The sequence below is a fragment of the Patagioenas fasciata genome, chromosome 20 (assembly GCF_037038585.1).
Source record: "Patagioenas fasciata isolate bPatFas1 chromosome 20, bPatFas1.hap1, whole genome shotgun sequence".
Lineage (NCBI taxonomy): Eukaryota > Metazoa > Chordata > Aves > Columbiformes > Columbidae > Patagioenas > Patagioenas fasciata.
Genome location: NC_092539.1, coordinates 502,795 through 519,779, shown reverse-complemented (window position 1 = coordinate 519,779; position 16,985 = coordinate 502,795).

Genomic DNA, 16,985 nt, shown 5'->3' with positions numbered 1-16,985 from the left:
ATAGATTCCGGCAGGGCCCGAGGAAACCCGACAGGGCCTGACGGAACCTGACAGGGCCCGACGGAGCCCGATAGGGCCCGAGCAAACCCGACAGGACCCGATGTAGCCCGACAGGGCTCGAGCAAACCCGACAGGGCCTGAGCAAATCCGACAGGGCCCGACGGAGCCCGACAGGGCCCGAGCAAACCCGAAAGGGCCCGACGGAGCCTGACAGGGCTCGATGGAACCCGCCAGGGCCCGAGGAAACCCGACAGGGCCCCACGGAGCCCGATAGGGCCCGAGCAAACCCGACAGGGCCTGATGGAGCCTGACAGGGCCCGAGCAAACCCGAAAGGGCCCGACGGAGCCTGACAGGGCTCGATGGAGCCCGCCAGGGCCCGAGGAAACCCGACAGGGCCCCACAGAGCCCGATAGGGCCCGAGCAAACCCGACAGGGCCTGATGGAGCCTGACAGGGCCCGGGCAAACCCGACAGGGCACGCTGGAGCCTGACAGAGCCCGAGCAAACCCGACAGGGCCCGACAAGGCCCGACACGGCCCGAGCAAACCTGACAGGACCTTACAAAGCCTGACAGGGCCCGACGGAGCCCGACAGGGCCTGAGCAAACCCGACAGGGCCCGACGGAGCCTGACAGGGCTCGATAGAGTCCGACAGGGCCCGAGGAAACCTGACAGGGCCCGACGGAACCCGAGAGGGCCCGAGGAAATCCGACAAGGCCCGACGGAGCCTGACAGGGCCCGAGCAAACCCGACAGGGCCCGACAGAGCCCGACAGGACCCGAGCAAACCCGACATGGCCCGAGCAAACCCGACAGGGTTCGACAAAGTCTGACAGGGCCCGAGCAAACCCAACAGGGCCCGAGGAAACCCGACAGAGCCCGACGGAGCCTGACAGGGCCCGAGCAAACCCGACAGGGCCCGAGCAAACCTGACAGGGCACGAAGGTGCTCGACAGGGCCCGAGCAAACCCGACAAGGCCCAACAAATCCCGACAGGGCCTGAGCAAAACTGACAGGGCCCGACAGAGCCCGACAGGGCACGAGCAAACCCGACAGGGCCTGACGGAGCCTGACAGGGCCCGAGCAAACCCGACAGGGCCTGAGCGAATCTGACAGGGCCCGACGGAGCCCGACAGGACGCGGGCAAACCCGACAGGTCCCGAGCAAACCTGACAGGGCCTGACAAGGCCCGACAGGGCCTGAGCAAACCTGACAGGGCCTGACGGAGCCCGACACGGCTCGAGCAAACCCGATAGGGCCTGACGGAGCATGACACGGCCCGAGCAAACCCGACAGGGCACGAAGGAGCCTGACAGGGCCCGACGGAGCCCGACGGGGCGCGAGCAAACCTGACAGGGGCTGACAAGGCCCGACAGGGCCTGAGCAAACCCGACAGGACCCGCCAAAGCCTGATAGGGTCTGATGGAGCCCGACAGGGCCCGAGCAAACCCGACAGGGCCCGAGCAAACCTGACAGGGCTCGATGGAGCCCGACAGGGCCCGAGGAAACCCGACAGGGCCCGACGGAGCCCGATAGGGCCTGAGCAAACCCGACAGGGCCCGATGGAGCCCGACAGGGCTCGAGCAAACCCGACAGGGTCCGACGAATCCTGACAGGGCTTCAGCAAACCCGACATGGCCCGAGCAAACCCGACAGGGCGCGACGAAGCCCAACAGAGCCCGAGGAAACCAGACAGGGCCCGACGGAGCCCGACAGGGCCCGAGCAAACCCGACAGGGCCCGAGCAAACCCGACAGGGTTCGAGAAAGCCTGACAGGGCTTGATGGAGCCCAACAGGGCCTGAGGAAACCCAACAGGGCCCGACGGAGCCTGACAGAGCCCGAGCAAACCCGACAGGGCTCGACGGAGCCCGATAGGGCCCGAGCAAACCCGTCAGGGCCTGACGGAGCCCGACAGGGCCCGAGCAAACCCGAAAGGGCCCGACGAAGCCTGACAGGGCACGAAGGAGCCCTACAGGGCCCGAGCAAACCCAACAGGGCCCAACGGATCCCGACAGGGCCCAAGCAAACCCGAAAGGGCCCGACGGAGCCTGACAGGGCTCGATGGAGCCCGACAGGGCCCGAGGAAACCCGACAGGGCTCCACGGAGCCCGATAGGGCCCGAGCAAACCCGACAGGGCCTGACGGAGCCTGACAGGGCCCGAGCAAACCCGACAGGGCCCGAGCGAATCTGACAGGGCCTGACGGAGTTCGACAGGACGCGGGCAAACCCGACAGGGCCCGAGCAAACCCGACAGGGCCTGACAAGACCCGACAGGGCCTGAGCAAACCCGACAGGACCCGACAAAGCCTGATAGGGTCCGATGGAGCCCGACAGGGCCCGAGCAAACCCGACAGGGCTCGATGGAGCCCGACAGGGCCCGAGGAAACCCGACAGGGCGCGACGGAGCCTGACAGGGCCCGAGCAAACCCGACAGGACTCGACGGAGCCCGAAAGGGCCCGAGCAAACCCGACAGGGTCCGTCGAAGCCTGACAGGGCTTCAGCAAACCCGACAGGGCCCGAGCAAACCCGACAGGGCCCGACGGAGCCCGACAGAGCCCGAGCAAACCCGACAGGGCCTGACAAGGCCCGACAGGGCCTGAACAAACCTGACAGGACCTGACAAAGCCTGACATGGCCCGATGGAGCCCAACAAGGCCCGAGCAAACCCGAAAAGGTTCGACGGAGCCTGACAGGGCTCGATGGAGCCCGACAGGGCCCGAGGAAACCCGACAGGGCCCCACGGAGCCGGATAGGGCCCGAGCAAACCCGAGAGGGCCTGACGGAGCCTGACAGGGCCCGGGCAAACCCGACAGGGCATGCTGGAGCCCGACAGAACCCGAGCAAACCCGACAGGGCCCGACAAGGCCCGATAGGGCCCGAGCAAACCTGACAGGACCTGACAAAGCCTGACAGGGCCCGACGGAGCCTGACAGGGCCTGAGCAAACCCGAAAGAGCCCGACGGAGCCTGACAGGGCTCGATAGATTCCGACAGGGCCCGAGGAAACCCGACAGGGCCTGACGGAACCTGACAGGGCCCGACAGAGCCCGATAGGGCCCGAGCAAACCCGACAGGACCCGATGGAGCCCGACAGGGCTCGAGCAAACCCGACAGGGCCTGAGCAAATCCGACATGGCCCGACGGAGCCCGACAGGGCCCGAGCAAACCCGAAAGGGCCCGACGGAGCCTGACAGGGCTCGATGGAGCCCGCCAGGGCCCGAGGAAACCCGACAGGGCCCCACGGAGCCCGATAGGGCCCGAGCAAACCCGACAGGGCCTGATGGAGCCTGACAGGGCCCGAGCAAACCCGAAAGGGCCCGACGGAGCCTTACAGGGCTCGATGGAGCCCGACAGGCCCCGAGGAAACCCGACAGGGCCCCACGGAGCCCGATAGGGCCCGAGCAAACCCGACAGGGCCTGATGGAGCCTGACAGGGCCCGGGCAAACCCGACAGGGCACGCTGGAGCCTGACAGAGCCCGAGCAAACCCGACAGGGCCCGACAAGGCCCGACAGGGCCCGAGCAAACCTGACAGGACCTTACAAAGCCTGACAGGGCCCGACGGAGCCCGACAGGGCCTGAGCAAACCCGACAGGGCCCGACGGAGCCTGACAGGGCTCGATAGAGTCCGACAGGGCCCGAGGAAACCTGACAGGGCCCGACGGAACCCGAGAGGGCCCGAGGAAATCCGACAGGGCCCGACGGAGCCTGACAGGGCCCGAGCAAACCCAACAGGGCCCGACAGAGCCCGACAGGACCCGAGCAAACCCGACATGGCCCGAGCAAACCCGACAGGGTTCGACAAAGTCTGACAGGGCCCGAGCAAACCCGACAGGGCCCGAGGAAACCCGACAGAGCCCGACGGAGCCTGACAGGGCCCGAGCAAACCCGACAGAACCCGAGCAAACCTGACAGGGCACGAAGGAGCCCGACAGGGCCCGAGCAAACCCGACAAGGCCCAACAAATCCCGACAGGCCCTGAGCAAACCTGACAGGGCCCGACGGAGCCCGACAGGGCACGAGCAAACCCGACAGGGCCTGACGGAGCCTGACAGGGCCCGAGCAAACCCGACAGGGCCCGAGCGAATCTGACAGGGCCCGACGGAGCCCGACAGGACGCGGGCAAACCCGACAGGTCCCGAGCAAACCTGACAGGGCCTGACAAGGCCCGACAGGGCCTGAGCAAACCTGACAGGGCCTGACGGAGCCCGACACGGCTCGAGCAAACCCGATAGGGCCTGACGGAGCATGACACGGCCCGAGCAAACCCGACAGGGCACGAAGGAGCCTGACAGGGCCTGACGGAGACCGACGGGGCGCGAGCAAACCTGACAGGGGCTGACAAGGCCCGACAGGGCCTGAGCAAACCCGACAGGACCCGCCAAAGCCTGATAGGGTCTGATGGAGCCCGACAGGGCCCGAGCAAACCCGACAGGGCCCGAGCAAACCTGACAGGGCTCGATGGAGCCCGACAGGGCCCGAGGAAACCCGACAGGGCCCGACGGAGCCCGATAGGGCCTGAGCAAACCCGACAGGGCCCGATGGAGCCCGACAGGGCTCGAGCAAACCCGACAGGGTCCGACGAATCCTGACAGGGCTTCAGCAAACCCGACATGGCCCGAGCAAACCCGACAGGGCGCGACGAAGCCCAACAGAGCCCGAGGAAACCAGACAGGGCCCGACGGAGCCCGACAGGGCCCGAGCAAACCCGACAGGGCCCGAGCAAACCCGACAGGGTTCGAGAAAGCCTGACAGGGCTTGATGGAGCCCAACAGGGCCTGAGGAAACCCAACAGGGCCCGACGGAGCCTGACAGAGCCCGAGCAAACCCGACAGGGCTCGACGGAGCCCGACAGGGCCCGAGCAAACCCGAAAGGGCCCGACGAAGCCTGACAGGGCACGAAGGAGCCCTACAGGGCCCGAGCAAACCCAACAGGGCCCAACGGATCCCGACAGGGCCCAAGCAAACCCGAAAGGGCCCGACGGAGCCTGACAGGGCTCGATGGAGCCCGACAGGGCCCGAGCAAACCCGACAGGGCTCCACGGAGCCCGATAGGGCCCGAGCAAACCCGACAGGGCCTGACGGAGCCTGACAGGGCCCGAGCAAACCCGACAGGGCCCGAGCGAATCTGACAGGGCCTGACGGAGTTCGACAGGACGCGGGCAAACCCGACAGGGCCCGAGCAAACCCGACAGGGCCTGACAAGACCCGACAGGGCCTGAGCAAACCCGACAGGTCCCGACAAAGCCTGATAGGGTCCGATGGAGCCCGACAGGGCCCGAGCAAACCCGACAGGGCTCGATGGAGCCCGACAGGGCCCGAGGAAACCCGACAGGGCGCGACGGAGCCTGACAGGGCCCGAGCAAACCCGACAGGACTCGACGGAGCCCGAAAGGGCCCGAGCAAACCCGACAGGGTCTGTCGAAGCCTGACAGGGCTTCAGCAAACCCGACAGGGCCCGAGCAAACCCGACAGGGCCCGACGGAGCCCGACAGGGCCTGAGGAAACCAGACAGGGCCCGACGGAGCCCGACAGGGCCCTAGCAAACCCGGCAGGGCCCGAGCAAACCCGACAGGGCTTGACAAAGCCTGACAGGGCCCGAGCAAACCCGACAGGGCCCGAGCAAACCCGACAGGGCCCAACGGAGCCCGACAGAGCCCGAGCAAACCCGACAGGGCCCGACAAGGCCCGACAGGGCCCGAACAAACCTGACAGGACCTGACAAAGCCTGACATGGCCCGATGGAGCCCGACAGGGCCCGAGCAAACCCGAAAAGGTTCGACGGAGCCTGACAGGGCTCGATGGAGCCCGACAGGGCCCGAGGAAACCCGACAGGGCCCCACGGAGCCGGATAGGGCCCGAGCAAACCCGAGAGGGCCTGACGGAGCCTGACAGGGCCCGGGCAAACCCGACAGGGCATGCTGGAGCCCAACAGAACCCGAGCAAACCCGACAGGGCCCGACAAGGCCCGACAGGCCCCGAGCAAACCTGACAGGACCTGACAAAGCCTGACAGGGCCCGACGGAGCCTGACAGGGCCTGAGCAAACCCGAAAGAGCCCGACGGAGCCTGACAGGGCTCGATAGATTCCGACATGGCCCGAGCAAACCCGACAGGGTTCGACAAAGTCTGACAGGGCCCGAGCAAACCCGACAGGGCCCGAGGAAACCCGACAGAGCCCGACGGAGCCTGACAGGGCCCGAGCAAACCCGACAGGGCCCGAGCAAACCTGACAGGGCACGAAGGAGCCCGACAGGGCCCGAGCAAACCCGACAAGGCCCAACAAATCCCGACAGGGCCTGAGCAAACCTGACAGGGCCCGACGGAGCCCGACAGGGCACGAGCAAACCCAACAGGGCCTGACGGAGCCTGACAGGGCACGAGCAAACCCGAGAGGGCCCGAGCGAATCTGACAGGGCCCGACGGAGCCCGACAGGACGCGGGCAAACCCGACAGGTCCCGAGCAAACCTGACAGGGCCTGACAAGGCCCGACAGGGCCTGAGCAAACCTGACAGGGCCTGACGGAGCCCGACACGGCTCGAGCAAACCCGATAGGGCCTGACGGAGCATGACACGGCCCGAGCAAACCCGACAGGGCACGAAGGAGCCTGACAGGGCCCGACGGAGCCCGACGGGGCGCGAGCAAACCTGACAGGGGCTGACAAGGCCCGACAGGGCCTGAGCAAACCCGACAGGACCTGCCAAAGCCTGATAGGGTCTGATGGAGCCCGACAGGGCCCGAGCAAACCCGACAGGGCCCGAGCAAACCTGACAGGGCTCGATGGAGCCCGACAGGGCCCGAGGAAACCCGACAGGGCCCGACGGAGCCCGATAGGGCCTGAGCAAACCCGACAGGGCCCGATGGAGCCCGACAGGGCTCGAGCAAACCCGACAGGGTCCGACGAATCCTGACAGGGCTTCAGCAAACCCGACATGGCCCGAGCAAACCCGACAGGGCGCGACGAAGCCCAACAGAGCCCGAGGAAACCAGACAGGGCCCGACGGAGCCCGACAGGGCCCGAGCAAACCCGACAGGGCCCGAGCAAACCCGACAGGGTTCGAGAAAGCCTGACAGGGCTTGATGGAGCCCAACAGGGCCTGAGGAAACCCAACAGGGCCCGACGGAGCCTGACAGAGCCCGAGCAAACCCGACAGGGCTCGACGGAGCCCGATAGGGCCCGAGCAAACCCGACAGGGCCTGACGGAGCCCGACAGGGCCCGAGCAAACCCGACAGGACCCGACAAAGCCTGATAGGGTCCGATGGAGCCCGACAGGGCCCGAGCAAACCCGACAGGGCTCGATGGAGCCCGACAGGGCCCGAGGAAACCCGACAGGGCGCGACGGAGCCTGACAGGGCCCGAGCAAACCCGACAGGACTCGACGGAGCCCGAAAGGGCCCGAGCAAACCCGACAGGGTCCGTCGAAGCCTGACAGGGCTTCAGCAAACCCGACAGGGCCCGAGCAAACCCGACAGGGCCCGACGGAGCCCGACAGAGCGCAAGCAAACCCGACAGGGCCCGACAAGGCCCGACAGGGCCCGAACAAACCTGACAGGACCTGACAAAGCCTGACATGGCCCGATGGAGCCCGACAGGGCCCGAGCAAACCCGAAAAGGTTCGACGGAGCCTGACAGGGCTCGATGGAGCCCGACAGGGCCCGAGGAAACCCGACAGGGCCCCACGGAGCCGGATAGGGCCCGAGCAAACCCGAGAGGGCCTGACGGAGCCTGACAGGGCCCGGGCAAACCCGACAGGGCATGCTGGAGCCCAACAGAACCCGAGCAAACCCGACAGGGCCCGACAAGGCCCGACAGGCCCCGAGCAAACCTGACAGGACCTGACAAAGCCTGACAGGGCCCGACGGAGCCTGACAGGGCCTGAGCAAACCCGAAAGAGCCCGACGGAGCCTGACAGGGCTCGATAGATTCCGACATGGCCCGAGCAAACCCGACAGGGTTCGACAAAGTCTGACAGGGCCCGAGCAAACCCGACAGGGCCCGAGGAAACCCGACAGAGCCCGACGGAGCCTGACAGGGCCCGAGCAAACCCGACAGGGCCCGAGCAAACCTGACAGGGCACGAAGGAGCCCGACAGGGCCCGAGCAAACCCGACAAGGCCCAACAAATCCCGACAGGGCCTGAGCAAACCTGACAGGGCCCGACGGAGCCCGACAGGGCACGAGCAAACCCAACAGGGCCTGACGGAGCCTGACAGGGCACGAGCAAACCCGACAGGGCCCGAGCGAATCTGACAGGGCCCGACGGAGCCCGACAGGACGCGGGCAAACCCGACAGGTCCCGAGCAAACCTGACAGGGCCTGACAAGGCCCGACAGGGCCTGAGCAAACCTGACAGGGCCTGACGGAGCCCGACACGGCTCGAGCAAACCCGATAGGGCCTGACGGAGCATGACACGGCCCGAGCAAACCCGACAGGGCACGAAGGAGCCTGACAGGGCCCGACGGAGCCCGACGGGGCGCGAGCAAACCTGACAGGGGCTGACAAGGCCCGACAGGGCCTGAGCAAACCCGACAGGACCTGCCAAAGCCTGATAGGGTCTGATGGAGCCCGACAGGGCCCGAGCAAACCCGACAGGGCCCGAGCAAACCTGACAGGGCTCGATGGAGCCCGACAGGGCCCGAGGAAACCCGACAGGGCCCGACGGAGCCCGATAGGGCCTGAGCAAACCCGACAGGGCCCGATGGAGCCCGACAGGGCTCGAGCAAACCCGACAGGGTCCGACGAATCCTGACAGGGCTTCAGCAAACCCGACATGGCCCGAGCAAACCCGACAGGGCGCGACGAAGCCCAACAGAGCCCGAGGAAACCAGACAGGGCCCGACGGAGCCCGACAGGGCCCGAGCAAACCCGACAGGGCCCGAGCAAACCCGACAGGGTTCGAGAAAGCCTGACAGGGCTTGATGGAGCCCAACAGGGCCTGAGGAAACCCAACAGGGCCCGACGGAGCCTGACAGAGCCCGAGCAAACCCGACAGGGCTCGACGGAGCCCGATAGGGCCCGAGCAAACCCGACAGGGCCTGACGGAGCCCGACAGGGCCCGAGCAAACCCGACAGGACCCGACAAAGCCTGATAGGGTCCGATGGAGCCCGACAGGGCCCGAGCAAACCCGACAGGGCTCGATGGAGCCCGACAGGGCCCGAGGAAACCCGACAGGGCGCGACGGAGCCTGACAGGGCCCGAGCAAACCCGACAGGACTCGACGGAGCCCGAAAGGGCCCGAGCAAACCCGACAGGGTCCGTCGAAGCCTGACAGGGCTTCAGCAAACCCGACAGGGCCCGAGCAAACCCGACAGGGCCCGACGGAGCCCGACAGAGCGCAAGCAAACCCGACAGGGCCCGACAAGGCCCGACAGGGCCCGAACAAACCTGACAGGACCTGACAAAGCCTGACATGGCCCGATGGAGCCCGACAGGGCCCGAGCAAACCCGAAAAAGTTCGACGGAGCCTGACAGGGCTCGATGGAGCCCGACAGGGCCCGAGGAAACCCGACAGGGCCCCACGGAGCCGGATAGGGCCCGAGCAAACCCGAGAGCGCCTGACGGAGCCTGACAGGGCCCGGGCAAACCCGACAGGGCATGCTGGAGCCCGACAGAACCCGAGCAAACCCGACAGGGCCCGACAAGGCCCGATAGGGCCCGAGCAAACCTGACAGGACCTGACAAAGCCTGACAGGGCCCGACGGAGCCTGACAGGGCCTGAGCAAACCCGAAAGAGCCCGACGGAGCCTGACAGGGCTCGATAGATTCCGACAGGGCCCGAGGAAACCCGACAGGGCCTGACGGAACCTGACAGGGCCCGACGGAGCCCGATAGGGCCCGAGCAAACCCGACAGGACCCGATGGAGCCCGACAGGGCTCGAGCAAACCCGACAGGGCCTGAGCAAATCCGACAGGGCCCGACGGAGCCCAACAGGGCCCGAGCAAACCCGAAAGGGCCCGACGGAGCCTGACAGGGCTCGATGGAGCCCGCCAGGGCCCGAGGAAACCCGACAGGGCCCCACGGAGCCCGATAGGGCCCGAGCAAACCCGACAGGGCCTGATGGAGCCTGACAGGGCCCGAGCAAACCCGAAAGGGCCCGACGGAGCCTGACAGGGCTCGATGGAGCCCGCCAGGGCCCGAGGAAACCCGACAGGGCCCCACGGAGCCCGATAGGGCCCGAGCAAACCCGACAGGGCCTGATGGAGCCTGACAGGGCCCGGGCAAACCCGACAGGGCACGCTGGAGCCTGACAGAGCCTGAGCAAACCCGACAGGGCCCGACAAGGCCCGACAGGGCCCGAGCAAACCTGACAGGACCTTACAAAGCCTGACAGGGCCCGACGGAGCCCGACAGGGCCTGAGCAAACCCGACAGGGCCCGACGGAGCCTGACAGGGCTCGATAGAGTCCGACAGGGCCCGAGGAAACCTGACAGGGCCCGACGGAACCCGAGAGGGCCCGAGGAAATCCAACAGGGACCGACGGAGCCTGACAGGGCCCGAGCAAACCCGACAGGGCCCGACAGAGCCCGACAGGACCCGAGCAAACCCGACATGGCCCGAGCAAACCCGACAGGGTTCGACAAAGTCTGACAGGGCCCGAGCAAACCCGACAGGGCCCGAGGAAACCCGACAGAGCCCGACGGAGCCTGACAGGGCCCGAGCAAACCCGACAGGGCCCGAGCAAACCTGACAGGGCACGAAGGAGCCCGACAGGGCCCGAGCAAACCCGACAAGGCCCAACAAATCCCGACAGGGCCTGAGCAAACCTGACAGGGCCCGACGGAGCCCGACAGGGCACGAGCAAACCCAACAGGGCCTGACGGAGCCTGACAGGGCCCGAGCAAACCCGACAGGGCCCGAGCGAATCTGACAGGGCCCGACGGAGCCCGACAGGACGCGGGCAAACCCGACAGGTCCCGAGCAAACCTGACAGGGCCTGACAAGGCCCGACAGGGCCTGAGCAAACCTGACAGGGCCTGACGGAGCCCGACACGGCTCGAGCAAACCCGATAGGGCCTGACGGAGCATGACACGGCCCGAGCAAACCTGACAGGGCACGAAGGAGCCTGACAGGGCCCGACGGAGACCGACGGGGCGCGAGCAAACCTGACAGGGGCTGACAAGGCCCGACAGGGCCTGAGCAAACCCGACAGGACCCGCCAAAGCCTGATAGGGTCTGATGGAGCCCGACAGGGCCCGAGCAAACCCGACAGGGCCCGAGCAAACCTGACAGGGCTCGATGGAGCCCGACAGGGCCCGAGGAAACCCGACAGGGCCCGACGAAGCCCGATAGGGCCTGAGCAAACCCGACAGGGCCCGATGGAGCCCGACAGGGCTCGAGCAAACCCGACAGGGTCCGACGAATCCTGACAGGGCTTCAGCAAACCCGACATGGCCCGAGCAAACCCGACAGGGCGCGACGAAGCCCAACAGAGCCCGAGGAAACCAGACAGGGCCCGACGGAGCCCGACAGGGCCCGAGCAAACCCGACAGGGCCCGAGCAAACCCGACAGGGTTCGAGAAAGCCTGACAGGGCTTGATGGAGCCCAACAGGGCCTGAGGAAACCCAACAGGGCCCGACGGAGCCTGACAGAGCCCGAGCAAACCCGACAGGGCTCGACGGAGCCCGATAGGGCCCGAGCAAACCCGACAGGGCCTGACGGAGCCCGACAGGGCCCGAGCAAACCCGAAAGGGCCCGACGAAGCCTGACAGGGCTCGATCGAGCCCGACAGGGCCCGAGCAAACCCGACAGGGCCCGACGGAGCCCGATAGGGCCCGAGCAAACCCGACAGCGCCCGATGGAGCCCGACAGGGCCTGAGCAAACCCGACAGGACCCGCCAAAGCCTGATAGGGTCCGATGGAGCCCGACAGGGCCCGAGCAAACCCGACAGGGCCCGAGAAAACCTGACAGGGCTCGATGGAGCCCGACAGGGCCCGAGGAAACCCGACAGGGCCTGACGGAGCCCGACAGGGCCCGAGCAAACCCGAAAGGGCCCGACGAAGCCTGACAGGGCTCGATGGAGCCCGACAGGGCCCGAAGAAACCCGACAGGGCCCGACGGAGCCCGATAGGGCCCGAGCAAACCCTACAGGGCCTGACGGAGCCTGACAGGGCCCGGCCAAACCCGACAGGGCACGCTGGAGCCCGACAGAGCCCGAGTAAACCCGACAGGGCCCGACAAGGCCCGACAGGGCCCGAGCAAACCTGAGACGTCCTGACAAAGCCTGACAGGGCCCGACGGAGCCCGCCAGGGCTCGAGCAAACCCGAAAGAGCCCGACGGAGCCTGACAGGGCTCAGTGGAGTCCGACAGGGCCCGAGGAAACCCGACAGGGCCTGAGCAAACCCGACAGGGCCCGAGCAAACCCGACAGGGCCCGACGGAGCCTGACAAGGCCCGAGAAAACCTGACAGGGTTCGACGGAGCCCGACAGGGCCCGAGCACACTTGACAGGGTCCGACGAAGCCTGACAGGGCTTCAGAAAACCCGACAGGGCCCGAGCAAACCGACAGGGCCCAACAGAGCCCGACAGGGCCCGAGGAAACCCGACAGGGCCCGAAGGAGCCCGATAGGGCCCGAGCAAACCCGACAGGACCCGATGGAGCCCGACAGGGCCTGAGCAAATCCGACAGGGCCCGACGGAGCCTGACAGGGCTCGATGGAGCCCGACAGGGCCCGAGGAAACCCGACAGGGCTCGACGGAGCCCGATAGGGCCCGAGCAAACCCGACAGGGCCTGACGGAGCCCGACAGGGCCCGAGCAAACCCGAAAGGGCCCGACGAAGCCTGACAGGGCACGATGGAGCCCGCCAGGGCCCGAGGAAACCCGACAGGACTCGATGGAGCCCGACAGGGCTCGAGCAAACCCGACAGGGCCTGAGCAAATCCGACAGGGCCCGACAGAGCCCGACAGGGCCCGAGCAAACCCGAAAGGGCCCGACGGAGCCTGACAGGGCTCGATGGAGCCCGACAGGGCCCGAGCAAACCCGACAGGGCCTGAGCAAATCCGACAGGGCCCGACAGAGCCCGACAGGGCCCGAGCAAACCCGAAAGGGCCCGACGGAGCCTGACAGGGCTCGATGGAGCCCGACAGGGCCCGAGGAAACCCGACAGGGCCCCACGGAGCCCGACGTGGCCCGAGCAAACCCGACAGGGCCTGATGGAGCCTGACAGGGCCAGGGCAAACCCGACAGGGCACGCTGGAGCCCGACAGAGCCCGAGCAAACCCAACAGGGCCCGACAAGGCCCGACAGGGCCCGAGCAAACCTGACAGGACCTGACAAAGCCTGACAGGGCCCGACGGAGCCCGACAGGGCCTGAGCAAACCCGAAAGAGCCCGACGGAGCCTGACAGGGCTCGATAGAGTCCGACAGGGCCCGAGGAAACCTGACAGGGCCCGACGGAACCCGAGATGGCCCGAGTAAATCCGACAGGGCCCGACGGAGCCCGACAGGGCCCGAGGAAACCTGACAGGGCTAGACGGAGCCCGACAGGGCCCGAGCAAACCCGACAGGGCCCGACGGAGCCCGACAGGGCCCCAGCAAACCCGACAGGGCCCGAGCAAACCCGACAGGGCCTGACGGAGCCTGACAGGGCCTGAGCAAACCCGACAGGGCTCGACGGAGCCTGACAGGGCCTGAGCAAACCCGACAGGGCCCAAGCATACCTGATAGGGGTCGACGGAGCCTGACAGGGCCTGAGCAAACCCGACAGGGCCCGAGCATACCTGACAGGGGTCGACGGAGCCTGACAGGGCCTGAGCAAACCCGACAGGACCCGACAAAGCCTGACAGCGTTCGATGGAGCCCGACAGGGCCTGAGCAAACCCGACATGGCTCAACGGAGCCCGACAGGGCCCGAGCAAACCTGACAGAGGTCGACGGAGCCTGACAGGGCCTGAGCAAACCCGACAGTGCCCGAGCAAACCCGACAGGGCCCAACGGAGCCCGACAGAGCCCGAGCAAACCCGACAGGGCCCGACAAGGCCCGACAGGGCCAGAACAAACCTGACAGGACCTGACAAAGCCTGACAGGGCCCGACGGAGCCCGACAGGGCCCGAGCAAACCCAAAAAGGCCCGACGGAGCCTGACAGGGCTCGATGGAACCCGACAGGGCCCGAGGAAACCCGACATGGCCCGACGGAGCCCGACAGGGCCCGAGCAAACCCGAAAGGGCCCGACGGAGCCTGACAGGGCTCGATGGAGCCCGACAGGGCCCGAGGAAACCCGACAGGGCCCGATGGAGCCTGACAGGGCCCAAGCAAACCCGACAGGGCCTGAGCAAACCCGACAGTGCCTGAGCAAACCCGACAGGTCCCGAGCAAACCCGACAGGGCCCAACGGAGCCTGACAGGGCTCGATGGAGACCGACAGAGCCCGAGGAAACCCGACAGGGCCCGACGGAGCCCGATAGGGCCCGAGCAAACCCGACAGGGCCTGACGGAGACCGACAGGGCCCGAGCAAAGCCTGATAGGGTCCGACGAAGCCTGACAGGGCTCGATGGAGCCCGACAGGGCCCGAGGAAGCCCGACAGGGCCCGAGCAAACCCAACAGGGCCCAAGCAAACCCGACAGGGCCCGAGCAAACCCGACAGTGCCAGAGCAAACCCGACAGGGCCCGAGCAAACCTGACAGGGCCCGACGGAGCCTGACAGGGCTCGATGGAGACCGACAGAGCCCGAGGAAACCCGACAGGGCCCGACGGAGCTCAATAGGGCCCGAGCAAACCCGACAGGGCCTGACGGAGCCTGACAGGGCTCGATGGCGACCGACAGAGCCCGAGGAAACCCGACAGGGCCCGACGGAGCCCGATAGGGCCCGAGAAAACCCGACAGGGCCTGACGGAGCCCGACAGGGCCCGAGCAAACCCGAAAGGGCCCGACGAAGCCTGACAGGGCTCGATGGAGCCTGACAGGGCCCGAGGAAACCCGACAGGGCCCAACGGAGCCCGATAGGGCCCGAGCAAACCCGACAGGGCTCGATGGAGCCCGACAGGGCTCGAGCAAACCCGACACGGCCTGAGCAAATCCGACAGGGCCTGACGGAGCCCGACAGGGCCCGAGCAAACCCGAAAGGGCCCGACGGAGCCTGACAGGGCTCGATGGAGCCCGACAGGGCCCGAGGAAACCCGACAGGGCCCCACGAAGCCCGATAGGGCCCGAGCAAACCCGACAGGGCCTGACGGAGCCTGACAGGGCCCGGGCAAACCCGACAGGGCATGCTAGAGCCCGACAGAGTTCGAGCAAACCCGACAGGGCCCGACAAGGCCCGACAGGGCCCGAGCAATCCCGCCAGGGCTCGACGGAGCCTGACAGGGCCCGAGCAAACCCGACACGGTCCGAGCAAACCTGACAGGGCTCGAAGGAGCCCGACAGGGCCCGAGGAAACCAGACAGGGCCCGACAGAGCCTGACAGGGCCCGAGCAAACCCGACATGGCCCGAGCAAACCTGACAGGGTTCGACAAAGCCTGACAGGGCTCGATGGAGCCTGACAGGGCCCAAGGAAACCCGACAGGGCCCGACGGAGCCTGACAGGGCCCGAGCAAACCCGACAGGGCTCGACGGAGCCTGACAGGGCCCGAGCAAACCCGACATGGCCCGAGCAAACCTGACAGGGTTCGACAAAGCCTGACAGGGCTCGATGGAGCCTGACAGGGCCCAAGGAAACCCGACAGGGCCCGACGGAGCCTGACAGGGCCCGAGCAAACCCGACAGGGCTCGACGGAGCCTGACAGGGCCCGAGGAAACCCGACAGGGCCCAACGGATCCCGACAGGGCGCAAGCAAACCTGACAGGGCCCGACGGAGCCCAACAGGGCACGAGAAAACCCGACAGGGCCTGACGGAGCCTGACAGGGCCCGAGCAAACCCGACAGGGCCCGAGCGAATCTGACAGGGCCCGACGGAGCCCGACAGGACAGGGCAAACCCGACAGGGCCCGAGCAAACCCGACAGGGCCTGACAAGGCCCGACAGGGCCTGAGCAAACCCGACAGGACCTGACAAAGCCTGACAGGGCCCGACGGAGCCCGACAGGGCACGAGCAAACCCGACAGGGCCTGACGGAGCCTGACAGGGCCCGAGCAAACCCGACAGGGCCCGAGCGAATCTGACAGGGCTCGACGGAGCCCGACAAGACGCGGGCAAACCCGACAGGGCCCGAGCAAACCTGACAGGGCCTGACAAGGCCCGACAGGGCCTGAGCAAACCCGACAGGACCCGACAAAGCCTGACAGGGTCCGATGGAGCCCGACAGGGCCCGAGCAAACCCGACAGGGCTCGATGGAGCCCGACAGGGCCCGAGGAAACCCGACAGGGCGCGACGGAGCCTGACAGGGCCCGAGCAAACCTGACAGGGCTCGACAATGCCCGACAGGGCCCGAGCAAACCCGACAGGGTCCGTCGAAGCCTGACAGGGCTTCAGCAAACCCGACACGGCCTGAGCAAACCCGACAGGGTCCGACGGATCCCGACAGGGCCTGAGGAAACCAGACAGGGCCCGACGGAGCCCGACAGGGCCCTAGCAAACCCGGCAGGGCCCGAGCAAACCCGACAGGGCTTGACGGAGCCTGACAGGGCCCGAGCAAACCCGACAGGGCCCGAGCAAACCCGACAGAGCCCGAGCAAACCCGACAGGGCCCAACGGAGCCCGACAGAGCCCGAGCAAACCCGACAGGGCCCGACAAGGCCCGACAGGGCCCGAACAAACCTGACAGGACCTGACAAAGCCTGACAGGGCCCGACAGAGCCCGACAGGGCCCGAGCAAACCCGAAAAGGCCTGACGGAGCCTGACAGGGCTCGATAGAGCCCGACAGGGCCCGAGGAAACCCGACAGGGCCCGACGGAGCCCGACGGGGCCCGAGCAAACCCGACAGGGCCCGACGGAACCCGACAGGGCCCGAGCAAACCCGACAGGGCCCGAGGAAATCCGACAGTGCCCGACGGAGCCTGACAGGGCCCGAGCAAACCCGAGAGGGCTCGACGGAG